Source organism: Hirundo rustica, chromosome 3 (genome assembly GCF_015227805.2).
Source record: "Hirundo rustica isolate bHirRus1 chromosome 3, bHirRus1.pri.v3, whole genome shotgun sequence".
NCBI classification, from domain to species: domain Eukaryota; kingdom Metazoa; phylum Chordata; class Aves; order Passeriformes; family Hirundinidae; genus Hirundo; species Hirundo rustica.
This window is the reverse complement of record NC_053452.1, coordinates 6113224-6140110: the sequence shown is the minus strand read 5'-3', so window position 1 is coordinate 6140110 and position 26887 is coordinate 6113224. Positions and strand designations below refer to the sequence as shown.

The following is a 26887-nucleotide window of genomic DNA, read 5'->3' as shown; positions in this document are numbered from 1 at the left end:
ATCTCCCATCAGCCAGGTGCTGCAAACGTTGTGCCGTAGAGTTTCTGCTGCCTCCTGTGGGAGGATGGATTGTTAGAGAACGGGGACAGTACTGAAGGCAATCTCCCCTGAAGGCAATCCCCCCAGTGCATTGCAGCTGTGCTGATTGCCAGAGTGGGAGCAGCCTTGCCCTCGGTGAGGTCACAGGCTCTGTCCAGGGAGAATGGGTGCTATAAAGGAGTGGGTTGGCTGGTCCTGGGTCAGCTGGGGTCTGCTGTGCTGTGAGGAGGAAGGGACAGGCAGTCGTGCAGGGGACAGATAAGGTAAGATGCTGCACGAGGGACAAACTGGGTTGGGTGGTTGTGTGAGGGGCAGGAAGGAGTTGGCTGGTGCAGAGAAGGGGTCTGTGTTGTGTGGAGCTGCCCATGGGAGGGTACAGAGGAGAAAGGTCAGTGCACTAAGGGGTTAAGAGCTGATGCTTGAAGACTTCTTTGGTGTCAGTCCTACCTCCACCATCAGCCTCCCACACAAGAAACCATAGGGCAGGAAACAAGGACGTGAAAAGCAGGTTTCTGCAGTGCTAAAGCAGAGCTGGTTTGATGGCTGACGCAGGATGACGCGAGCACTGAGCTCCGAGGAGGAGAATGTGGATGGATCTGAGTCACCTTCCTCCTGGCACCATCAGCCTGAGTTTAAACATAAAAGGGTTTGCAGTTGTTGTTCTTGCTGCTAGACTTCTTTCTCTGCGGGGATCTGAGCACGTTTTGTTTGTAAATGGCATCAGCTGGGTTCGTGCTGCTGCTGGGGAAGCACCTCCAAGCGTCTTGCCCGGGTGATGCTGCTGATTGTGCGCGGGGAGAGTGGGGTTCCACGAAATAATTGTGCAGTGCTCGACCCCGGAGCACCCTCTCCTGTGGAAAAGGGGTGTTGATAAACCAGCTCTGTGGTCTCATTGGGCCAGCAGGGAAAGCCTGCCCGGAGGTTGTGGGAGCAGGGAGAGGGCGTGGATCGGGATGAAAATATATTCCTGTGTTTGCATCAGTTTACCTGAAAAATGAGAGGGGCTCATACAGGTGAGCTGCCCTTAGTGTTGGTGAAGTTAGCTCAGGCTGAGTGCAGAACAATGGGATAGCTGGAAGCCTTCTTGAAGGGTCATTGGGGTTTAAAAACACCCCAAACCCCTCAGATTTGTTGTTTAAATGTAGAGGATTTGCTGGGCAGCCTAAAATAACGTGTTTATCGTGGTTTTGGCTGAATTGAGTGACTAAAGTGCAAAGCAGGTGGTGTAACAAGGTGGAGGATCTCATGCTTATCTGCACCTGCTGTGCACTTGGCCCACTGCAGTAATGATGAAAAGGATGAAATTTACTTTTTCCTGCTTTTCCAACCCCTGTGGCTTTGGAATGCTTTAGTAGATGTACAGCGAACAGCTGCAAAGCAAAACATGTTTTTACCTGCCAGCCACAGCAGCAAAGTTGTGAAGTTGATGTTTTATGAAAGCCAAATTACCCCAAGCTGAGACAATCTGCAGGAGATGCAGGAAGAAAAGACCACAAAGCTTGGGGGGTGAAAAATCCAGTAATAACTTTTGGAGCAGAGTCTGAGTCCTTTTCTAGTTTGTTTCTTGAATCTTGGCTTTCCTGGGATCGCCCGTGCCTCTGGTGACAGTGTAATGGGATGTATGTGGTGGGAAGGCTGCATTTCTGAAGGCTCAGTTTTATCCAGAAGATGAAAAATACAAGAAAACTTTTAACCAGGGGCAGGGAAAAGTTAATGGAACGATGTGGTTTGTGTGCTACTCTGCCTGCTGGCTGGAACTCAGGGATATATCCTGTGGATATACCCTGTGGTCGCAGCAGGTACGGTGCTGAGCAGGCTGCTCAGAGCCCTTTCTCTTCCTGGGAGAGCTTGACAAAGGATTCCCATCTCAAAATTAATTTTTCATCTCTGCTGATGAGAGAAAAGTAATGATCTGAGGTATCACCTGTCCCCCTCTGCTGCTGGCAATGTGCCTCGTGCTGCTCCCATATGTCACCTTCTCCCATGCTTTTCCTCTCAAGAGGATGAAAAATGCATCTAGTGTTTTTGTAGGGAGAGTATAGTTTTTATTTAGGCTCAAAATAGATGTTTCTAGAGCACATCCCCCTTCGACTTCTCAGCTCTCATGAGGCAGAAAACTAAAAGTATCACTGGCACATCTTCCTTGCCTTGGGATTACAGAGCTTAACTAATTACAAAGCCTAGTGCTTCCCAAAGTGACACTTTTGGACAGCCTTGGTATGGCACAAAGCTGTCAGTGCCATCTCCAGCTCCCAGAAATGAGCAGGGCCTATAAATGACTTTTCTTTGCTGGGTCAGAGATGAGCTAGCACCTGCTTGAAAAGCTGGAAATGAGATTTCCAGCCTGTTGATATCCCAGCTTGGCCAGCTGCTTTCCAGAAATCAGCTGCTGAGCTATTTTGTTTGTGTGCTTTAGCTCATAACTGGAGTGAATCCTTCCCAATGTTTCTTAGTGCTGTCTTCTCTCTTAGACTCTCTTCCTTCACCTTGCTCTTTGTAGCTGGATTTCTAGCTCAGGGTTCAGCGGTAAGCAGATTTAGTACCTAATGAGGCGGGTTGGCTTTTGTCTGGTCAAGCATCCAAGTGCAACATCTTCCTTCCTTCACCTTAAAATAAGAGTCAGGACTCACTGGACCTAAAAAAATCATCTTGTGTCAGCTCCCAGGCACTTAGCTGAATTCAATAGTTTGGCAGCATCCTGCTCTGGGGATGCAGATCTGTCCCACGCCCTGAGCCTCTCAGTCTGGCAAACTTGCTCTGGCAAACATTAAGCTAATAATAATAATAAAAAAAAAATCCTTGCTTCTTAACAAGCCAAGTATGTGGCACCTCGATGGAAATTTAATGAGAGGCTGTGAGGAGCGAAGCTGACAAAGCAGTGACCTCTCCTCTGAGGTGAGCCAGCCCCAGTCCATCCCGAGGCACTGGGATTAATGAACACGCTGGTTCCAGCCCAAAGCAAATGGGCATTAGTTCCATCACAGGGCTGGTTTATCAGGATGCCAAGTTCACAGCACTGAGCTCTGGGCTCAAGAGAAGCCTTGAGCTGAGGCAGCACAAAGAATCATTGAATTATCTGCAATTTCTACCACGAGCACGTTCTGGGGTCGGGGCTGGAGCAATCTATCTGAGTGTGGGGTTGGCCACCTGATATGATTTAGCAAATAACTTACTGAAGAGGAGTGTGGGGTTGCTATACTTGGTTTGGTTAAAAGTGAAAAGCAATCTGCATGAATTATCCTGGTGCATCCAAAGCAGTGTGGGCAGCAGGTCGAGGAAGGGCATCCTGCCCTGCTGGGGTGAGATCCCATCTGCAGTGCTGCATCCAGCTCTGGGGTCCTCAGAATGGGAAGGATGTGGACACGTTGGAGTGAGCCCAGAGCAGGGTGATGGAGGTGATCAGAGGGATGGAGCACCTCTGCTATGAGGGCAGGATGAGAGAGCTGGAGCTGTTCAGCCTGGAGAAGAGAAGGATCCAGGGAGAACTTAGAATACCTTCCAGTAACAAAAGAGGCTACAGAGGAGCTGGAGTGGGACTTTTTACAGAGACATGCCGTGATAGGACAAGGAGTAATGACTTTAAACTGACAAAGGAAAGTTTTAAATTAGATATTAGGAAGAAATTCTTCACTGTGGGTGTGGTGAGGCTCTGGAGCATGTTGCTCAGAGAAGTCTGACCTTGATCCCTGGTGCCCTCTTCTAGCCATTCAGTGGTAGCTGGAATTAATTTCTTAAAATAATGAAAACATTTGAATCTATGAACTTTTGATGCATATTGAATATTGGCCTTTCAAGCCTACAATTTTTTTTTAAATTATTAATACATAGAGCCTGTTTGTCTGGCATTGACTTCCATTTGTGGGACGCCCATATCAGAAAGGAGGTGACTCCTTATCAAAGACCTGTCTTTTCAGGGTTAGATATTCTTAGGAGTTTGATTAGGCTTCATTTACTGCAGACTGTTCACACCTTGCTGGGAGAAGGCAGGAGATCAGACAAGAGTATCAGAATGATCCCCTTTGGCCTATTTGTCTTTCTGTACAAGGAGTGATCATCTTCTCTGTAAGACCCTCTTGGCTTTAGGTGGGGTTTAAACAACAAAAAAAAATCTCCCAAACATCAAAGTTAATGAAACGAATAATGTATTTAAGGAATAAAACTGCTCGACATAGGGTCAAGTGAGACAGTATGGCATGTCCTGGTGGATGAGGAGGAGGGCAGTGGGGATGCTCTGACGCTCCTGCCCAGGGAATGCCTGGCCACAAATCTGCTCCAGTATTTCTGAAAGGCACCGAGGCGTGTCCTGTACACAGCTCATGTTCTCAATGCCTAATTAAGCACAAGGTCCAAGGCTGTGAGGAGATGAGCTGCAGGTCTTTGTCTGAGCTGCGCCACGTGCCCGTTTCTGGTTTAGTTCCATAAATTAAATCGCTTTCGTTTTATACGCGTTAGAGGAAGTAATTTAGGTGCAGCAGGTCTCCCTCGCAGGAGCCAGGGAACGGTTTTGGGTCTTGCAAAGATTAATCTGTTCTCTTTAAGTGCTAATACTTTCATCTAAGCTGACGTGAGGATCCTAAACACCCTTCTATTACACCCCATTGCCCAGACACATAAATCTGGGCAGGAAAAATCTCCTTCCAGCAGTGGGGAGTGATTCGTTTTTGGTGTGAGCAGAGTCCGTGCAGGGTTGACATGAGGTTTTAGCGAGGTAGCGGGAATTAAAGGGCACATCCTGAGCTGGTGAGACATTTGGTTATCAGGGTGTTTAATGTCACAGTGTAAATAATCTCTCACCACTCCATTAAATGAGAGGCTTCCAGGGCATGCAGCTATTGTAAATGACCGCCTCCTAATCCTGACTTTCACAGAGTGCTAATTCAGGGTCTCCCAGTGCTTTTTGCACAACACAACTATTTTCCAGTTAGGGCTGCCCAGGGAAAGGGATGCTGGGCTGAAATGCACAATGAGAGGCCAGCAGGGGCAATGAATCCCTAAAGCCATTGCTCAGGGGTGCTTATTCAACCAACTTGAAGGTAAGCCTGCTCCTGGGAGGAGGGGAAAAACCTTTTTTAAACCAGGTTTAACTGGAAAGGAAGAGGAATGCACATTGCTAAAAGACAGAAATGATTCCATAATTGATGCAAAACTGGGTCTAGAAGACTTTGATTTTTGGAAATACATTGAACTGCTCCTCTAATGACTTAATTTTAGATGCTGTCAGCACCCGGAGTGAGGTTTTTCTTTCTGTGGAGGGATTAAATAATTACGTAAAAACAAATTAAACCCAGCAAATATTTGCAGTGCTGTAATTCCTTGGGCAGTGCCATGACAGAAAGCAGTGCAACACTGGAAGGAAGCCGATACACGATATTTATTTCAACTTGCAATTAAAGAAACACAAAGCCCAAGCCCTCTTCATTTGATGCTGGGAAGGGCTTCACACAGAGGGTCAAAGCTGTCAGCACGTCTTGAGGGTATTTTCTGCTGTGCAGTGCCCATTGTGGGGCCCTGCCTGATGAAGGAAGATGAGAATTTTATCCCCTCATTGCACCTAAGCCCTGACACTGCTCTTCACCTTTCAACAAGTCCAGCTCTTGCTGATGTGTGATATCAGGGCTGTGAAGGTGACCTCCCCTGACAGCAGTGCCAGGTGGATGCTCCTGGGCTCTGCAGGCTTGCATGAGAAACTGCTTACTCCTGAGCCTGGTTCCTGCCTGAGAGGTTTTATTTGGATGTTTGTCAGTTAATTTCTGTGCTTCGCGTATTTTAATTACCCAGGCGATAAAGTAAATCTTTTATGATGTTCTAAAATCGCCCTTTTAACGTGGAGGTAGCAGCAATCTGCCAGCCCAGCGGCTGAAGTCCATCCTGGGGCTTTGTGTCAATGTTCTGTGAGGGGTTTTGTTTGCTGCTGGCCCTACTGGCACAGGGACCTTGTCCTTTGCTGGGGCCTTTCAAGGAAAGGGAGGAAGAAGGGCTCAGAGTCCATTTTGGATGAAGATGCTCTTCCATGGATGCCAAAAAGAATCTGCTGGTTTCATCTGCAAAGCCCCAGATCACCAAGGATGGGATGGTGATGATGAAGAATGAAGATGCAAACCCTGTATGTTTTCTGTGCTGTGAACCACAGGGAGTACCCTGGCTGATGCCCAAAATGCTAATCAAACACAGAAATGAAGCTTATTCAGGCAGTTGTCTTTCCAGGGCAGTCTCTCGGGGAGAGCTGCACCAAAGCTGGCCTCTACCAACCAGTTATGCATTTTGGGAGGTGTTTATAAGCAGTGTTTCCATAAAAACATCTGTTCAGCCCAGCATGCCTGGAGTCTGCAGCTCCTGATAGATAAACAGCTGCTCTCTGCTCCTACCCCTCTGGCCAGGTCTTGCTTGTCCCTCCCCAGACACTCTGGGGGGACACAAAACCTACGTTAGTCTCTGTGAAAATGTGCTGAGGGTGGTTAGAGGCTGCACTCCCGGCTTTTTTTCAGCACAGGATGCAGAAATGTCCTTTTCTGCTTTCCTTAAACAGCAGCAGTCAGAGGCTGCAGGAGTGTTTGGGAGCAACTTGGCTGTGTTTGCTCCAGTCTCATTTATTTCCCTGAGGGATCTGCTTTCGGCTTTGCTGGAGATTGGTGTTAGGGCTACAGGCGTGCTCAAGCAGCTTCAGCTCTTGAAGCCTTTGGAAAGGATCTGATTTTGGTAAGGACTTGCCTTGCTACAGCCATGAGCTCTCCACCCTTCCAGACCAGCCTCTTAAAACGAAATCCTGCTGATCAGGGACAGACCCAGTGCCTTGTTTGTTCTCTAGGGATGAAATAGCTCTGCATAAATTCCCAAATCCCTCTGTAAATAGCTCCTTGCTGAGGCCCTGTCCTTCAGGCTGTGGTTGTGAAGGGTATGAAAAAGCAAGCAACTCTGAAGCAGAGGAGAGCTGCCCTCTCCCCTGCTGAAGTGTTGGATAAAGCAAAGATATACCTTCAAGGCCCCTTCCAACCCAAACCATTCCACAATTCTCTGACCTGGAGGCAAGCCTGCACCCTGGCTGGAAAGAGCAGTAGGCACCTGAAGCTATTTTGTGTTTATGAAGTCACACAATGTGGTGCTTTACAGCAGACACAGGGATCTGATCAGGCAAAGCGCAGGAGCGCTGGCCCACGGGAAGGCAGCTGGGATATGGGTGTGGACAATCATATCTTACACCACTGGATCAGCAAGGATCTAAAATATAACATCCACAGCAGTGAATTACTGATGCCTGCTGTTCAGGGGAGCTGAGCCTCCAGTGTAGACCCAACAGGGCTTGAGGGGTGGCCTGGTTTTTATTCTAAGGATGTGTAGCTCTGCACTGAGCAGGAGGCTGTCAGGACCCATTTCTTGGTGTGTTTGTTTGGATCAGACCAGAGGTGCCAGCATTGCGTGCCAGGCAGCAGGGATCGGGTTTCCATCCTGTGCTTACAGTACATGTGTCAAAACTGGAGAAAAAAAAAAAAAAATAGAGATATATAGCAGGGACAAAGCACTGCTGACCAATTTCTCAGCCCTAGTGATGCTCATCTGGAGTGAACAGAAAATCCTAGAATCAATAAAAAGCCTTATTTAGAAGGCTGAGGCCAGATTAGGAGGAGCAAATGCTCTGCAAAAGGCAGAAAGGGGTAGACAGAGCAATTACAAAAGGCAGAAAATTACACTCAACCTTTAGAGACACAAATGGGGTGCCATGTCAGCATTTTAATCATCCGTCCTGTTTTCAGCACTGTGTTTGGATTAAAACCTCCCTCAATAGCATGTCCTGGGTAAATAAAGCTGGGTCAGGGGCATGTTTTCCTGCTCAGTGAGTGAGATAAATATAGAAAGATGTTTTTCACCTTTTGAGGAGAGCTTTTCGGAGGAGGAGGAGGAGTGGGAGCTCTGAGCCTGCTCGCAGGTGTAGTGTCTGTTGTGCACATTTCTCCCTCTGCCTTTTTTTTTTCCTTTTCATTTTTCCTCCCCAAAGGATTTTTGAGCTTTTCTGTGCCGCATACTCAGATGTGAGGCCTCCTTTCCTCAGGGGCAGAGGCAGGGCTGTGCTGCAGCCTCCAGCTCTGGTGACAGGTTGGATAACTCATGGCAGCTCCCAGAAGGCAGAGGTCGTGTGAGGCTTGTGGGTTTCTAAAGCCAGCAGTGAAATGCTCCTTCCCTCACCTCACAAAACACCCTCAGCTTTCCACACTGATTGGAAAAAAAAAAAAAAAAAAGGAAAAAAAGGCAAAAATGTTCTGCTTTATTGTTGTGCTGTGCATTATAGTCAGGAAAAATATACAGGCTGGGAGAGGAGCCATCACCTTGCTAAGATCTGGTGTGTGCAAGTGAAAGCGAAGCCCTGCTTGTGTCAGTCTGGGTAAACTTCGTCTGCTGCCTCCCAGTTCCAGGCTGCCATTCCCTGGTTACCAGTGGTGTACCTCAAATAGAAATCAAGGATAGTGTAGGGTTCTTTGGGTCAGAAGTGAGGATAAAGATGATCCAGTTCCAACCCCTCTGCACCTTCCACCAGACCAGGCTGCTCAGAGCTCCATCCAGCCTGGCCTTGAATGCTTCCAGGGGCATCCACAACTTCTCTGGGCAACCTGTGCCAGTGCCTCAGCATCCTCACAGGGATGAATTTCTGCCTAAAATCTAATCTGACCCTGATTTCTGTCAGTTTGAAGCCTTTCCCCCTTGTCCTATCACTGCAGGTCCTTGTCAAGAGTCCTTCTTGTAGCCACCTTCAGGTACTGGGAGGCCACAGTTAGGTCACCCTTGAGCCTCTACCCCAACTCCCTGAGGTGCTTCATCTCTCTAATCAGTTTGGTGGCCCTGTCACTCCAACAGCTCCATGTCCTTCCTGATCTGGACACAGCCCTGCAGGTGGGGTCACACCAGAGTGGGGCAGAATCCCCCCTCACCTGCTGCCCAGGGCAAAGGAGATTTCTGCGCTCCCAGCGCCCATTTCCAGGTCACCTTGGGCTTCTCATCAACCAACATCCCCGAGCCCTTCTCCTCAGGGCTGCTCTCAGTCCACCCTCTGCCCAGCCTGTATTTGTGCTTGGAACAAAGCCAGCAGACCCCAACCAGCCCTCAGGGGTCTCACTCTCATTTGTTTAACCGCAGGGGAGGCGCTTTAAGGGTTCAGTTGTGCGCTGGGACATTACAGCACTAAAGCAGTGGTCAGCAGCCCCCACGGAGGGGGAGCGGCACTCCTCAGAGCTGCCTCAGGGAGAGCACCAGCAACGTCACCTCTTGAAAACTGCTTTTTTCTTTCATCTTCCCCAAAGCCTGCCCGCATAAGCTCTGCTTACACGCAGCACAGCTGATGGAGCTAACCATGGGAACGCAGCAAAATGGGAAAACTCAGCTAAAGAAGAGGACTTGGCTTTTGCAGCCCTCACTGAGACCCTGTCTTGGCGTGTGCTCCGTTGTGCCTATGCTCCATGTCTGGCATGTTTTGAGTAGTGGGGTGTTTCAGTCAAAACTTTATTGACTGCGGTGTAAATTCTCTCCGACTGCTGCAGATATTTTTTGAGATAAACAAAATGGAAATGGATTTTGTTTAAATTAATTCCCCCAAGTGACTTAAGCAGTCACTCAAAGCAGGATCAGTTTAATATTTCTATTTAAATAGCCATGAAAACTTTTGAGAAATGAGAGTTTAGGAAATGAAAAGCAATTTGTCTTGAATACCTCGAAGTTTCAAAATTAGTTTCACCCAGTTCTTGATAAGCAGTTGCTGAATGCGGTAAAACCACTGGGATCCTGGACTCCAATGGAATTGGTTTCTATTTACCAGTCATCCTCAGCTTCTCTTTGCTTTGTGCAACTCCAGATAAGAACCTTAATAGTTGTGGTTGTCCAAAGTACACTTTGGGTGCTGTCAGTATTTGAAAGTTTTCTTGTATACATATAAATTTAGATTTTAAAAATCTAAATGATGGTCTTTTGACCATGTGTTTTTTCTGGAGCCCTGATTCATTAGCTGGGTAATAATTCAGTGTATAGATGTTCTTCCTGAGCAAGTCGTGGTTGGTTTTTCCCCCACAACAGTGTTCACACACTTACTAGCTGCAACTACAGCCTGTGACATGGTGCTGCCTTTTGACTGGGGCCATGGAGAACAGCAGGAACACGAGCAAAAAACAGTGTTCTGAATCAAGATCCTTTCAGGCTAAGTTTCCTATCTAGCTCCTCAGCCTGAGTTGTGTGGGCACCTGAACAGATCTGGGACTTATAGGTGGGGCCAGGGATCTCCAATTTAAGTAGCAAGGGTTAGGCTGAGGTTGGTGGTTTGTCCATTGGGAGATCTGTTAAAATTCTTAGGAAAGCATCTTCAGCTGATTAATTGTAATTACAATGGAACCAGCCCCCTGTCTGCTTTTTAAACCAGCAGGAGTTCCCAGGAATGGCTTTGTAGCCATGTGCCTCCTCCTTGATAGCAATAAACCACATGGCATTGAAACATCAGCTATGTGTCCTCCCAGGCTTGGAGAAGAGTTTGGATTTGCCCCAGCTGAAGTACTTTAGTGTGAGGCTTTTTCTGCCTTCAGGATCCTCCCTCTGTCCTGGTACAGGAATAGAACCTCCAGTGAGTCACACTAGAGAAGGTGAATTGGGCTGATGGACAGAGCAGAGCCTGAGGATGAGGCTGGGTCAGGATCAAGGTCAGCAGGCATGAGTCCATCTTGCTGTTAATGCCTTCCTGTCTGGGAGTTAAGTGATGAAAAAATGAAATATTCAGGAAAACCAGTGTGGGCTGTGGTGGAGCACTGAAGTGAGCTGTTGCTTGTGCTCTCCCACAGTGTCAGAGTTAAGGAAATTGAGTCACTCCTGTGCTCCTGAGCAAGGCATTTCCACCCAGCTGACCACTGCAGCACCTTCCTGCAATGAGCACCTTGCCTCCCTGATCCTGCCTGGATATCCCACATTCCTGGTCACACCATAATGGGCATTGGGAACTCACTGTGGGAGGCACCATGTGTCTGCTCGTGAGCTGCTTTAGGAACAGCACTTTCATTTTCAGATAATGTGTCCTCAATATTCAGTACACATTCCTGCCACGGAAGACAATAGCAACAACAAAAAATCTGAACAGCTGTTTCTTTGTTGTTCAGCAAAAAAAACCTACAAAGCAGCACCCCAAGGTCATGTTATTCCTTTACACGGGGGGAAATGAAGAAGCTTGAAGCATTTTAGTGAGCTTGAGAATTTACTGTGGTGAGTTTTGGGATATGAACTTTGCTGCCCTGAGATGAGAGTCTTGATGAAGGACACGTAGCTGTGCTATTGCTGCTTGAACTTCTCCACAGGAATCCAGGACCTACATCCTGGCCCACCCAATCTGCAGAATGTCCAATAGTTATAGAGGATCCCAGAAGAGATCCCAGGAAAGGAGGGAACACCTTACGTCCCCTCTCTGGGTACAAGAGTAAGGCTTGTCTTAATGTCACTCCTTTAAAAATCATTCAACACTTTTTTTCATGCAAAGCAATTGTGCATTGTTACCTGCTCTGTGAGAAGAGGAAAATTCAGCCTCTGGATTATGGGAGCAGTGGAGTGTGCTCATTGAACTATGCCATTCCTCAGACAGATGAGAGGTCCAGAAATGCTTCCCAGATGTTTTAAAATCCTATCAGCCTTCCAGTTCTGGGAGCTGCAGAAGGGAGAAGCTGCTCCAAGCAGTAGATTACCAGGGTGACATCTGCAGGTGTGGATTGAGTCAGCTCATCAGATGCTTCCTTGCAGCAGAGTGGGGAAGATGAAATCTGCTGTTTAACACGTGACATGCAATCCTTTGATATCAGTCTGCCTTCTGCCCAGTGGGGAGATGCCCAGGAGGTGAAATGCCCTCACATATCTCAGTTGGCTTGACCCGCACCTGGTTCCGAGAGGGAAGGATCCAAGTCTGCTGCTGCTTCTGCAGCAAACAAATGGTGCGCTCCCCAGCTGATAATTCCCCTCCCATAGCTGATTATGTGTCCTGTTGCTTTGGGTTTTGCTTTTTTCCCCATAAAATTAGGGTATCAGCTTGCTTCTCAATCATTTTTATGCTGTGTGTTTGCTGCCAACGCTTCTGGCTCATCAGGAAGCCAACCCTCCTAATGCTCATTAGTGACAGGGAGGAAACCTCTCTGCCACTGCAGGCTTCTGCAGTCACCACAGCCAGGGGAAAAAAAAAAATACTAATTATTTGGTTTGGAGGAATCTGAAATTCCCGTTGAGTAGATGAAAAGTTCGGGGGGTTGTTGAGATCAGAGTAAAGGTTGCTTTTGGGGTACAGGCAGCTTCGAAGTTGCGACAAGCTCTGTCTGCAAACCTCAGTGTTTAAAAGAGATATGTTATTGAATTCTTTAGTCCTGCTGGGGTTTGGATGCTGCCACCCAAGGAGCATCAAGGGCAGGAGATGTGTTGTGATTCAGGGCCAAAAAACCATGAGACACTGACCCTTGCCCACGTGTTATTTGATAATTTGCCTTCTTTAGGACTTCTGGGCAGAAGAAGAGGGGTATGTATGGATTTGTAAGAATTTCTGCGTAAAGACTGCCCCCATATGAACCCAGGAGATGGGGTCCTCCCGTTTGAGCATCATTCTCGCTGTTGCCTGAATGGTGACACTTTGCACAGTGGGGATGTGGTTTGTACAGAGATGGGGTCTCATTTCTGAACCCACTTGGGCAGAGAGGCTCTTGCTGGAGTGGGCCTAATTGCTAAAAAGATCCCCAAGGGTTTGCATTTGGAGCAGTGCCTCAGGAACTGATGGGGATCAGCAGAGCTTCACAGGAAAATCTGCCCAGCACCTGTTTGCGTTTGTCTGCCTTCAGCAAAAGCTATCAAGTTAATGCTAATTTAAATTCTCACTTAGGCATCTGTAGGTATAATTGCATAAAGCACTGTGCATTAAATTACATCCACACATGGGTTTGGATTCAGAGTCTTCAGAAAGTCTACATATGTCAGCCTGTTTCCAAAATGCATCGGCCACTGAAGACCCAATGCTGTTATTCATCTCCTTTTTGCTTGGAAACATAACGATCTAACCTTGCCCTGGGTTAATTATATCCTGGTACCAGTTCAGTTCCCACAGCTCTTCTGTGTCACTGGGAAGAAGCACCCTTAATATTTTACGAAACATTTTACTGATGACTCCCAAGTCCGTGGATTGCACAAGTTGGGCAGGGTGGGCAAATAAAAAAACAAAAATTCAACAGAAGTTTAAATCTGTTGTACCATGCTGTAATTAATCACTACAGCTGTGTAATGCCTGGAACCAGGCAGGAACCTGAAAGCAAAGGCAGCCTGAAACCTGCATGGAAAGCAGAGCCAGAGGGCAGCTCTCACCTGCACATTCCTTGTTCTTAGGATGCCACAGTTGTTGGGTCAGTTTTTTTGGTTTATTTCATAAAGTATGATCTTTGAAGTGTGCCTTTGAGAGAAAGAATTCCTGTCACTTGGAGCTCCCAGGGAGGACCTGGTGTGAGTGTGTCCCCTGACGGCACCAGCAGCATTCCTGTCTTCCCTACAAGTGGTGAGGAGCCCTGTCCTGTGACAGAGTTGGGTCCCAGGGGGTCTTGTGCCTGCTGGGCCAATTTGCAAGGGAGAAGGTTGCTGTTGTCATTGGGAATTTCACAGCTTTGTCCTTGAAAAATTGCTAATACCTAGTTTTGGGTGTCACACAACTTCAGTGGCCTTCTGCTCAGCCTGCGCGCGCTGCTCTCAGCGCTGAGCTGTCTTAACGCTGCATTAATGTTTTCTCCTCTTTGTGCATGGGTAGAATTGAAATCCCTCTTGGGGAGGAAGCTTATTCTAAGTAAATTCCTAAACAATCAGCTGAAAAAAAAAACCCTGAAATATTCTTTCGCTTGACTAACTACTCCCTGCCAAATGCATATGCATGCCAGGTCTTGAGCCCGGTGCTGGAGCCGAGCCTTGAAGGAATTGTCTATACAAAGCTTCTCCCTTCAGTTTTGGGATCCAGTGCTGATTTCAACCAAGTCTTGTTTTGTGTTTTGTTTGATATTTATGCCCACTTTCCCTAGATCTCTGCGGGTTCTTTTTAAAAATTTGATGTTGATTTTTTTTTTTTTTTTTTTCCCCTTGGGTTAAAAAAAAAAGCTGAAATAACACACACACACACACAAAAAGAAGCAGGTGCCCATGGCTCAAACCTGAATGGTACAGGGAGACTGGTTTGTGGTGCTGGAGAAAGGAGCATCCCATTTCCACAGATGGCTTTTTTTTTTTTTTTGTTTAAATGGGTTATGATGCTTGGAGGATCTGGAAAGAGCAGAAAGATCTGGGATGTTCCTCATCCCAGGCTGGATGTCTTGTTCTTAAAAATGTGCTCTTTTAACTCTTGGAAAATATAGCTTTAGATTTATCCTCACGTTCTCCAGTCTTGGTGGTTCAGCTGTTTTTTCACTTCCCTCCCTTTCTTCTCTCTTTTCCCTGCCCTCCCTCCCCTGATGGCCGCAGGTGACGCGACTCAGGCGCTCATCACCGTGCTGTGACTTCTTTACAGAAGAAGTGTGAGCTTCTTTACAGAGCTCCAACTGGCTGTTCTTTACCCTTCTGGTAGCAGTGAGGAGCAGGGCAGGGGTTTTATCTGCTGCTCTGTTTTGATGTTTCATACACAAGGCAGAACCCTAAGCACCGTGTCAGGCTTGGCCGCAGCGGCTGCACGACAACCACCATCGACTCCATGGAAGGAAGGGTTTAACACCTCCAGCAGCGACACTGCCACTGAGCTGAGAGCCCAGCCTGGGCCTAGCTTAATCCCTGATCTGTGTAAAGCCCTGCTCTGAGCTTTCCAGAGGCTGGGACAGCTGGAGAGGTTGCTCTCCACGAGCACAGGATGGCAGCTGTGTGCTAGACTTGCTGAGCTGCCTCCCCAGTAAGTGATGGGGTGGTGAGGGATTTAAAAGAAAAAACCATTGCAGTGACTCTGTCAGTCTTCCTGAAATAAATCAGGGCATGCTCACTTAAGCTGGCTGTTGGTGATTTGCGGCTTTTTTTTTTTTTTTAAATAAAAGCCAAATGCTTTCAATTTATAAATAAATACGCTATGAAGAGGGCTTCAAAGGAAAGATGATTAGCTACTATCCAACTGTTGCTAAATTCACTGGTGGATGGTCCATATACTGCATTTTTTACTGCCATGATAAAGGCCACTCCCAAGCTGTTTGATAATTGTTTATCAGCCATCTGCGTCAGCATCATCTGCATGACCAATGACAGCCCCAAAAGCAGGAAGGAGAGAAAGGGGTTAAGCTGCAGGCAGGAAAGGGAAGGCAGAAACCAAGCAGCAAACAATTGGCACCTGGGCTCCATTGAAAACTAAAAGTGGAAAAAGATGGCTTAATTGAAAAATCTGCCTATTGTGTGTGACTGCAGCCTCCAAGGGGAAACAAACAAACCCATTAAAAGGAAGGGGAAAAAAAAAAAAAGGCAAATAATAAAAAATCCTGCGTTGTTGTGCAGAGTTGGGGGGTTTAACTCTTCCCAATCCAGGGCAGAAATATTTTTATAACCAAACCATCTCCCTTTTTAAAGTATTTAGTTGGATTGAGTAATTCCTTAAGTCCTCCTAGCATCTTCCATCACTAGCTGGAGCTATTGGAGACTCCCAGGGTACTGTTGGATGTACTGAAAACCCTGGTTGTGGTGGGGTGTGATCCCTGATTTGTTTGTTTTCATGGGTACCATAAAATATGGATCTCAGTTTTCCCTCTCACTTCAGTGTTGTTTGGGAGGACTCTGTAAGTTTCTTAGATGTGCTTTCAATATATTTCTACTTTAATTTTAGTAGTCACTTTCTCTGGAGTTCACTGGCTGCAGTAGGTTTCTGCTGCACAGTAAGACAATCAGGGCTTTTTAGCTTCTCAAACCCAGCTTCCTTTTTTGTTGTTGTTTTGTTTTGGTTTTTTTTTTTTTTTTTTCCAGCTCAGCAGTGGGTTGCTGAGAACCCCTGAAAACAGGCTGGGGACTCTCCTACATTACTCCTGGAGCTGATCCACAATGAAGAGGGCTCACAGCACCAAGCTTGGGGCTCTCTGGTGTGTGGGACACGCCCCTTTATTGGATTATCAGCGAGGAATAAGCAATCCCTTGTTTACACAGGGTTCACCAGAACTGCTGCTTTGATAAAGAGCAGGAAAGCTGGCCCAGTCCCAGCTTCTTTGGGCAAGCAGCTTTTGAGCTTTTGTTTCTGTAAGTGCTGCACGGTTGCAAGGTGTAATTTTACTGAATTATCATACCCATTTGTATCTTGCAGAGCACACAAGTGCTTCAACCCTGTTGTCTGCCACAAGAAATGCCACTGATGGCACTGGCAAATGTCACCTCGAGCACTGCAGGCTCTGGACTTCAGCAGGCAAAACGCTGTCTGCAGTGAGATACAAGCCCCAAGACCACCAGGAGGTCAGTTCTTCCCAAAACACCGCAGATGCCCCTGGTGCTCTTTGTTCTGCCTCTCAATTTTTTATTTATCTGGTTGCCGAATCGCTACTTGTGCACTTTTGGGAAGTTATGTTTGACTGTGAGTGCTTTGTGGTATTTTTAAACCAGGGAACTATAGAAGGGTGTGGGCTGGAAGGGACTGTAAGGATGGTCTGGTTCCATTCCTTCTGCCATGGGCAGGGACACCTTCTGCTAGATCAGGCTGCTCTGAGTCCCATCCAACCTGGCCTTGAACATTTCCGGGGACTCTCCCCACATTTAACCTTGCTGTTGAAAAAGTGCATTGCGGGCAGTGTCAAAGGCTGAGGATGGAATTAATTTTAGGCTATTCCCAGCTGAAACCGGAAGACTTTCCCTTTCAGATCTGGCAAAAGGAACGTAAGGATTTGGTTTCTCTGCTGTAAGGTATCTCCAGCAATGACTTCATCAGTCAGTAAATTCCGTTGTCATTAATTTTCTACAATCCTTTTCAGGGCACAATATCCTAAAAAAATATTTTAATATGCATTTTGCGAAAGCAGTTGTACTGGTTCTGAGGTTTTAGTGCCTGGAGCAGCAGTGGTGGAGGTCCCTGTTATACTGAACTGCTCTGGCTGCACCTGGAGCTGCTGCAGCATCTTGGTGACATTCAGGTTTTTTTTCTTAATTCTGTCCTACAAAGCTGGCAAGCCTCAGTGCTGTAGTTTCAGGAATCTCTGTGTAAGTGTACCAAAGGGCTGTTGACCTTGAGACACTAAAAACTGCCTCAGACCCACACCTGAGTCCCCAAAATATCTTTACAATTCTGGCCAGGGGTGGTGGAGCTGCGGCTAAATCCTTTTTTTTAGCATGGGACCTCTGCTGGTGTAAGCACTCCCCAGAAACTCAGAAGCTCTGGATCTCAGGTCTGATTTATGCTTTGGGTTTTTTGAAACATTTTACACAGTATCTTGGAGTTATCTATGGTGCACCAAGGCTGCAGCACCTCGTGCACATTTTCCCTCTCTTTCTGGTGTAACAAATGTTTCATTGTGCTAATAAAGAATGGCAAAGCTCAAACAGCACAGTCCTCTCCTACCCAAAATGTTCTCGGGGTGGTGAATGGAAGCTCCCCAGGAGGTTTCTGCTGGGGTCTCTCCTGTTCTTGGTGATGTCCTGATGGCTGGGTTGGGTTGCTGGAGCTTTCTGTCCTCTAAGCAAGTTTCTAAAGATGTCCTGGAGATGTCCATGCTGTTGAGATGCAGGTGTGGGAGCAGGGAATAAGCACAAAGGAGGTCTGTAGAGAGAAGAAATACTTTTCCACAGAGAGGTGCCTTGGCTGACTAGGTGGCCACCCATTCAGAGAGCTATTCAGAGTTGCTGGCAGCCCTACTCCGAGGGGACTTTTCCTCCTCTACCTTTAACAGAAGCACAGAAGTTTGTCTCGCTGCATTACAGAGATGAGTCCCCTGCAGGTGATCAGAGTGCCTTTCGCAGGCCAGCCTAAGACCCCACTCTCACATTACCATCTTGCATACTGTTAACAAAAATAACAGTGCCAGAGTGTCAGGAGTTCAGCTGTCTGGCTAAAAGCAGCCTGCAGAGCCATGGAGTATTCCCGCCTTTTTACTTGGAGGCTTTCAGCAGTGCTGAATCATCAAGGCACAGCTGGAAGAGGCGGCAGAGCAAGGCTGTCATGGAGCTGGTGTCTCCAGAACTGAGGATTTAGTGCCTGTTTGTGTCACACACAGAGTGGGCTCAGAATCAGGTCTGTAACTACATATCCCCGTTGTGGAGCTGGTCCATGTTTGAAAACTGTGGAAGAACCCTGAGTGTGGGGCTGCAGGAGGGGCAGGGGCACAGCTGGGAAGGGGAGGAGGGTTTAGTTGCTGGCTGTAGCATCCACCTTCCCTATGCTCCACTCTGGCTGTACCTTCAGTCCTTTATCAGCCAAGGTTTTACCTTGATCTTCCAGAAAGGCACCCTGTCGGGAGGATGGTGGTATTAGAAAAGGCTTTTAGCTAATTGTATTTGAGCTTAAAGACTCCACGAGAAAAAGAACGTCATAAATTCACATCTGCCTCGGCGTCAGGCACAGCCCACCCCTGGTGCCGCATCACGGAGCAGCTCCAGCAGGGAGCAGCCACCTCCTCAAGGAATAGAGCAGGAATGAGCTCAGTGTGGAGGCAGCAATGGCACTGCCAGCACGGCAGCTGATTAATATTTCAGAGGACACAAGCGAGCGGTGACTTTGCGGTGGATTATACCAGCCAGTGTCCCACGTGCTCCCGTGATGTTTGTGCATCTGCTTCCTTCGCTAATCCCGTTCCTCTCAAAACCAAAATAAATGGGGAAATGTATCAATTTGTTATCATACTTATTTGCATTGAGAGCTAGGAGGCAAGGCTGGGCACAGTGTGCGGCCTTGAGCCTGTATTATTAACAGCATCTATGTGGTTATGGCTCTAGAAAGCAACATGGAAAGAATTAGGGTTGAGTTTAAGGGTAAAGCACACCACAGGGATGCTCCAGCCCCAAAAAACCACACACTCAGGAAATTGAATTCAAACCTAAATTTAAGTTGCGTTTTAAAGGGAAGCCCAAAGTTGTTAAGACGTAGAAATGCAAAAGTAAGCACACAAACCACCTTAATTCTTCCCTGAATTAATGTTACAAGTGGAAATGTTAATTTGGGATTTTTCTCTTCCATTAGTTAGTCTGCAACCAAACTGACTTAGTCATGGTTACTTGTCTAGTAAGTGATGAAGGAAGAATTGGCTTCAATCAGGAAGTTACAATAAAAGTGGTTTCCACCCTCCAATATCTGAGAACAAGCTCTCTTTTTCAGATCGGGGGCCTGCTCGCTCTTACTCGTTCTTCTCCCCAGTATTATATTACCCCTGATGCTCTCTTTCTCTTTTATGATCCTTTCCGGCATGCTAGTACTTATTAAAGAAAAAAAGGAAAAATTCACACACAGAGGATTCTGAGACATGAAATTGTTGTGGATAACAGTGCAATAGTTGTCCCTTCCTTTTTCTGCTTTTGGCACTTTTATAGCATGCTGAGGATTAGGGAGCTGCTTTGCCTTTAGTGCATGCAATAGACAGGCAGAAGACTTATGCTGCCTGCACTGCTTCCCAGAGCTTTTCAATCTGCTCTGCTGTCCCCTCAGCGTGAAATGAAGGTCTGTTTGCCCTGCAAGGCCACTGTCTGGAGCGTGTCACAGCAAGGTGACCAGCCCTAACCCTCCCCAGGCACTCTGCCAGCAGGCCAGGCCATGCTGTCTGCAACAGATATTCATTTGGTGGGGCTTAGGAAGCAGACAAGTCTGCAGTTTCTCATCTGCTGGAGTGAGACCATCAAGCTTCAAAAGACTTTTGCTTCCCATATTCCCATATTTGTATAATTCAAGCTGCTCTGTAAGTAGAGGAACTCTTTGATAGTCAGAGAACTGATCTGATTGGCTTTTGGAATAGTCAGAGTCAAGGACAAGGTGAGTATTCAAAATTTGCTTGGCACAAAAAAACAGGAGTCTCTTTCTACCTTGCAGCTCATCCCTATCCCTGGAAGTGCTTCAGGCTAGGCTGGATTGGGATCTGAGCAGCCAGGTCTAGCAGAAGGTGTCCCTGCCATGGCAGCAGCATTGGAACCAGGTGATCTTCCAGGTTCCCTCCAAATCAAACCAGTTCATGGTTCTGTGCTCCATGCACAGAACTCTGGCTCTTCTCCCCAGCTCAGCTGGCTGGAGTCTGGTGCTAATAACTCCAAGGTAGTGAGTGCAGGCCATTCACTTAAGGGCTGGACTCACTGATACTTGTGGATCCCTTCCAGCTCAGAATACTCCAAGATGCTGAGGTCACTTCTTGCCTCTTTTTGAATGAAGCTCAAGCTAGGGCCATTTAAAGACACTTCCTTTGTGCTGGAAAGAGAGAGTGAGCAAGTGCTGTCTTCACCTGCTCCGTGCTGCTCAGGGATGCGCTGTCCCATTGCAGCTGATAAGGTTTGAGGAACGACTTAGATCTCAGTGCAGGAAAATGGGCAGCCTTTGCCTTTGACCTTCCATTGTTCTCCTCGAGGACCTGCAGCTGTGGGAATGAACAAGCTGGGCTATAGTATTTCGACAGCTGCTGTTGGCAGGGCTAATAAATGTGATTTTTAACTGCTTCCTGAGAAAAGCCAAAATGCGTTTCATACAGGATGTGATGCACAAACTGTGGTTTCCTTGAAAAATCTATGGCCATAATATAGAAGTTAAACTTAAGAGTGCGATTGTGAGACAGGAGAGTTTTATTTGTGGTTTAAGTGCAAATTCAGTACAGATTTAAGTGGGGCACTATTATAGTAGCTCCCTGTGACTAGTTACTGAAATAAAGATACCCAAAAGCATAAATATATAAATTTTTAAGTACTCAGTAAGTTCTGAGTGAGAATATAGTGTTTTAATTGTGAAATGAGGAGACTAGTTCATCCTTCTTAAGATATAAACTACTGGAACTATGGGTTTCACGAGACCCTCAGATTTCTTTTTTCTTTAGCTTTTTTTTTTTTTTTTTTTTTTTTTAAGACTTGCAAGTTTCAGGATTTGTAGGAAAAAAGCTGCAAATGCAACACAAATGCATGCTTGGAAGTCTGGAGCATGTCAGAACAAATCAAAGGCAACTCAACTGGTTATTTCCATTTAAGTCGCAGCACTTTTGGAGGCTTGTTTTGGCACAATCAATTAACTCCTCTGCGCTTTTTCACCTTCCACTGAAGCAGTGGGAGCTTTACAAGTACTGTTTTATAATCCTCAAACAACCTACTAATGCCTTCGTTTCCCATCAATTTGTTGCCAGGCACAAAAGGGGTTTAATAACAAAATGATTGATGACTCTATTTAAACAGCACATTTGCCTAATGACGTATGAAAGCGTAGCAGAGTTGTTAGCTCCTGTACAAACGTGCTCCTCAAAGAGAGGCTGCAGGTGCCTGGTCCCGTGTCCAGGTTTGCTGAAATCCCAGCAGATTTCTCCTTCCTCTAAATCTGCTGCTGATGGACACTCGCCAGGCACAGGGCAAGCGCTGGCTCCATGCCCATGGCCATTCCCAGCATCTCGGGAGAGACCTGGATGGTGGGTGGCAACGGGATGCCCACACTAAAGTGTGGGAAGTGGATTTGCAGAGAATCCCCAAAGCCTGACACAAGGCTTGTGTCATGTGCATCTGCGTGCAGACTTTGAGATTAAATATGCCAGCATAGAAATGCCATGGAATAGGATGGAAATTATTGAGAGAAACGGAACTAGGAAAAAGTTTCAAAGGATGGCCTTGCAAATAAGACCAGATGCTTTGGAGAAATAGAAGTATGAAAGGTATGTTGTAGTAGGACCACGAGGGGTAAATTTTAGATGATTGCCTTTAAGGCATTTGCAGCACTGTGTGGAAAAAGCTGATAGGCCAAGAAGCGCTTATAATGTATTGTAATTAAGAGATATTGGCTTCTGATTGTGATGGCATAAATTTTGACATCTGTATTGTCTCACCCTTCACATGAGACTGAAAATGGAATAGAAGTTTTTAAAATGCTTCCCAGTTGCCCCATCTCTAGCTTAGAAAAGAGATTAATCCGACACTGAAGGGGATAAACTGCATGTGGCCGATGCTCTCAGGGCAGCCTGGATTGCTCCTTCCTCCATAAGAATCTGCTCCATCTCGGACCTCATGAGACCTCTGAAGCCTTCCTGAACACTGCCATTACCCAAATTATATTGTGATTTTTTTTATTTTTTTTTTTTTTTCCCCCCCAGAAGAGGTGAATCTTTATCTTATCCAGTGGTTTTCTTCAAAACACCAGTAATTGAGAGCCAAAAGTGCAGAGGAAGCATTTAGGAATCTGGCCAGCACACGCTCTCCAGCAGGTGCTGTGCATGCTGTGTGTGACCCCAGTATTTTCAGACCACCCAGGACTGGGATAAACTGGTTTGCTGCAGCTGTGTTCTGCTTAAGCCCTGCAGAGCATCATCTGCTTTACATCTAGGAATCAAGTCCTGGGTTATTTTTATTCCCAGAGGCTCAAGCTGGAAGGAATCAGCAGCACCTTGGTGCCACCTTTCACCCTTCCCAGAACAGGAGTTGGCTTGATGATCCTTGTGAGTCCGTTCCAGCTCAGGATATTCTTTGATCCTGTGGTAACTTCCACAGCAGCAAGTTCTCTAACCAAGGACTTGGCCAACAGGATGGTTTGCTGTGAATATATAAGGGGATATATCAGGATTTGTGTTCCATGCTCAGGCTCACATCCAAAGCTACTGGATGGCAAAGCTGCTGCTGAGCCCTGTGTCTGTGGTCTTTACTGGGAGATGTTTCATTAAAGACTCCAGCTCCCAGTGGAGGTAATCTTCCCCCAAACCAGAACTCACCTGACCTTCATCTGAAACCTCTGGTATTTTTCCATTACCAAACACTGAGAGGGAACCAGTCTTCTTAGCCAGTGCATTTATAAAGATTATGCCGTCTACAGCACTGTTTTAGAAAAAGGTTTTCACTGGACATCTATTTTTCCTCATTCCTTCTAATGAGTATTTGGCCGAGGAAAGCTCCAGCTCCCTTTCAAATGCTCCTTGTCCTTGGTTGACCAGCTAGGAAATGCTTCACCAGCTATCTGTCTTCACCCTAAATGCCTCACTGCAGGATGAAGGGGGCTCTCCTGGTACTGATCCCCATGCATCCTGACAGGTCCATGCAGCCCGGATACCTGGTGACAAATGAAGAGTGACTGATATTCCCTTCATACCCAGCAGCCACTAACCCTGCTGGAGTTGTTCTGTCACAGTGGAGACTATGGGAAGGATGGTTCTGCAAGCCTTTTATACCTAAAACACAGCTATTTATAGCCTGAATACTGCGCAGGAATGACGGGAAGTGAATCATTAAAGATGTTTTCATTACGTGAACAATCCTAAGGAAAATATTCCTTCCTGAAGATGCACATGTTGTCTGCTGCCACACTGGCAGCTGTACACAGCAGGGCTTTGCTCTTTTCAGATCTGGCTAATTTAGGAGAAGAACCTTATTAGTGATCTGGTGGAAGACCTCTAAGCCAAGTTTGGCATGAAGGAGTCTCTCTTTTTGTCATGGATTTTTCTGGGTGAATCCATACCAAACTTGCAAATCTTGCTGTCCAGGAAGGAAGTCACTCCCCAGCTGGCTGGAGTTGTCATCCATGGGCAGAGGTAGTTTATAAAGGCTCCAGGACTTCCCTCAGGTCTGCTTTCTGCCCTGCTCCCACCATCTCTCAACACCTTTCACCTCAGTTTCCCACCTGCAGTCTGGACCTGGTGACTGGGTCCTGTGCAGCAGGTGTTAGCTGATGGTGTTCATTACTGTTAATTATTGCACCCTTTGAAATAAATTAATGAGGACCCTACTGTGAGAAGAGACCAAAAATAGGCTGCTTCAGCATGCACCAGGATGATTATTTGTGGAGAAATCTTGAAATAGCAAAAGGGATGCACGGGATTGTCAGAGGAGCTTCTCTTTGCCCACAGCCTATAAATAGCCTGACACTGGGAGCTGAGGAGGGAGTTTTAATTAAATAGAATTGTCTATAAAATCATCAAAAATGTAAGTTTGGGCATGCTGATCCTCTCTGGTATTTTCTGCTGTTGTCTTGGATCTCAGCCAACTTTAAGCTTTAAAAATTTTAAGATACTTCTGGCAGAAACAGGGAAAGACAGGTAACTAATTTTCTATATGTTTCAGGCAGGACACACTACATTATGCATATATAAAATAGCTTGAAATGCAGGCCCTGTCATGCCAGGAAAACATTTGCGAGGAATTATGCCCATCCTGGTTTCAGCTAGGGTAGAATTCATCTCTTCTCAGGTAGGTCCAAGATACAAATCAATGGCATTTCTACATATGAGGAAACACTTCTATTGAAAGCCAGTTTGGGGGTTTTCCCACATTTCTGTGGGACCGTGCTCTTTGCCATGCAGGCTGCCAGAGGTTGAGCAGCCCAGTTCCATGCTTAGAAAAGCTGTTCTGGTGGTAACATTCTTCCACCTGCCTGCATTGGAAAAAAAAAAAAAAAAAAAATCAATTTTTTGCTACTAGGAGAATTGAAAATCAGTGTTAGCTTTTACTGTCTGGGGCCCAGCTATAGCAAAACGTGGGCCAAAGTTTCTGCGGCTGTAAAGCAGTGGAGGGTGCTCCAGCCAGCTGAGCCAGATGGGGTTCATCGCTTATTTGATCAAATTAAAGGATATTTGTCCCTCACACCAAATCTGACCAAGAGGTTTGCAGTCAGGAATATTAGGGATGATAAAAGTAATGCATACGGCTGCTTATTATTTAATAATAAATTGGGCTTCTGTTGCCAGCACAGTACCCCCAGGCTGAAGCTGACCCCGAGACCTGTCCTGCCCCCAGTGAGAGAAAACAGAGCCGATATTTGCGTGGTGTGAGCAGTGATCCCCCTGAAAACTGAGAGGGGGCCCCATTGTTTGCACCAGCAAGGAGCCTGCCCCACCTCCTCCCATGGTTTCCAGTCCTGTAAAACCCTGGGAGCACACTGATTTTATGGGGACCAGGCAGTGCAAGAGATGGGAGACTGTCCTGACTGAGGAGGGATGTCCCCCGTGGGTATCAGTCCAGCCAGAGACCCTGGGGATCCTTATTCCCACAGTTTCTCACTCAACTGCAGTAAACCAGCTCAATTTCTTCCGCTAAACCCAGATAAGCAAACTGGACTTTTCATCATATCCTTGAAACACCAAATAAAAATCGCAATATATCTGTCTGCAGGTGATGAGTACAATTATATCCCTCCCGCTGGTTCTGTGTTTTGTCTTTTTCTTCCGAAAGGGAAAAGCATCTTTCACTGCAGAAAAGCCTGCCGTTCATTTAGGGAAACCAGCAGCTGTCAGGAGAGGAAAACTGAAGATTGACAGAGGAAAGACACAGCAGAAGCGCTCCCAGAACATTGTACAAAAAAGATAATCTTAAGATGTTGACCTCTTACAGAAGCATGGATAATCAAAGGAAAAAAAAAAAAAAACAAAAAAAACCCCCAGCAATATAATGTCCTGGTTATTCCCTAAATGGAAGAACTGTGTACGAGGTAAGGTATCCTATCTGAGAGCCTGCAGTTATATATTTTTCTTGTGATTTTTCCTTCAGAACAAGGAATCTGGTTTAGAGGTTGGTCCCCTTATTTCTGAATCTCCTGCTCTTCTTTTCTCCCATCTCCCTGGCCATATTCTGGTCTGGTTTAATCAAATTACTTTGGGTTGATAATTTGCAAGGGAATGGTGCAGTTGTATTAAAATTCTGACCATGAGAAACCAGACGTGGTATCATTTTAAACCAAATAACCTAATAATAATAGTAGTAATTTGTTCCATCTCCTCCCCTTGAGTTCTTATAGTCTTTGAATTTTTCCTCCTTTAATATTCTGTCTATAATCCTGTTTTCTTCCAGACCCTGCTGTTCAGCTGTTACTGAAACATTGCCTTCGAAAACACCGAGCGGGGAAATGTTGATTTGTTTTGATCTCAGGGGAAATAATGTGACTCGGCGACAAGCCCACCAGCAGCAACTTTTAACACACAGCAAGACGACTCGCAGAGAAATCACCTTGCTCTCGGGCTGCATACACACATTTAATTGCATTTAATTCTTGAGTGCTGGTGTAACTCAGTTCAGCTCCATAAATAATTGGGAGTTTTGCTTCACTGGCTGAACCGGAGGAGACTGGAGGAAAGGGAAAAAAAAAAAAAAATCCCCATAAACCATTCGGTTTCATTTTCAGGTTCGTTAATCCTCTTTGTTACGTGGCCTTTTAAAACTAATTTTGTGGGTTTCATTTTGAAATGGACAAAAAGGTGGTCACCCCTCTTCCTCCCAAGCAGGGGCCTCCCGAAGCAGCAGCGGAGAAGAGGGGAACAGGGAGGGGAGGCCAGCTCAGCAGGTTTAGAGACTGCGGAGCAGCTTTCTACAAAAACCAGATTAACGGGTATGAGGACACTGTAGCAAATAATATTAACAGGAGAACTCTGCGGCTCAAGAGTAAGATAACCAATGCAAGAATAAAAATACAAACGAGAAAGATGTCGAGGACGGGCTAGAGCATGTTCAGAGAAGGGCAACGAAGCTGGTGAAGGGTCTGGAGCACAAATCTTGCGAGGAGAAGCTGAGGGAGGTGAGAGTATTCAGCCCCTGGATAAAAGGATGCTCAGGAGAGACCTTACCACTCTCTACAAGTGCCTGAAAATGAGCCTGCCTCTTCTCCCAGGCAATATGTGATAGGATAAGAGGAAGTGGCCTCAAGTTGTACCAGGGGAGGATAAGATTGGATATTAGAAAACATTTCCCCACCAAAAGGGTTGCTAAGCATGGAATACGCTACGCAGGGGAGCGGTGGAGTCACCGTCCCTGGAGGGATTTA

General features: G+C 46.3%; 1 long non-coding RNA gene across 2 annotated transcripts; it reads left to right on the top strand.

Moving 5' to 3' along the window:
* Positions 1–241: 241 nt before the first annotated feature.
* On the top strand, positions 242–26887 carry LOC120749868 (uncharacterized). 2 transcript variants are annotated; one of them, XR_005699797.2, is made up of 4 exons: positions 246–302; positions 16313–16458; positions 25306–25561; positions 25921–26887. It is a non-coding gene; the product is annotated as an uncharacterized LOC120749868 (long non-coding RNA). The 2 variants fall into 2 exon arrangements; XR_005699798.2 differs by lacking the exons at positions 25306–25561; positions 25921–26887 and adding an exon at positions 22245–24324 and having other exon boundaries at positions 242–302.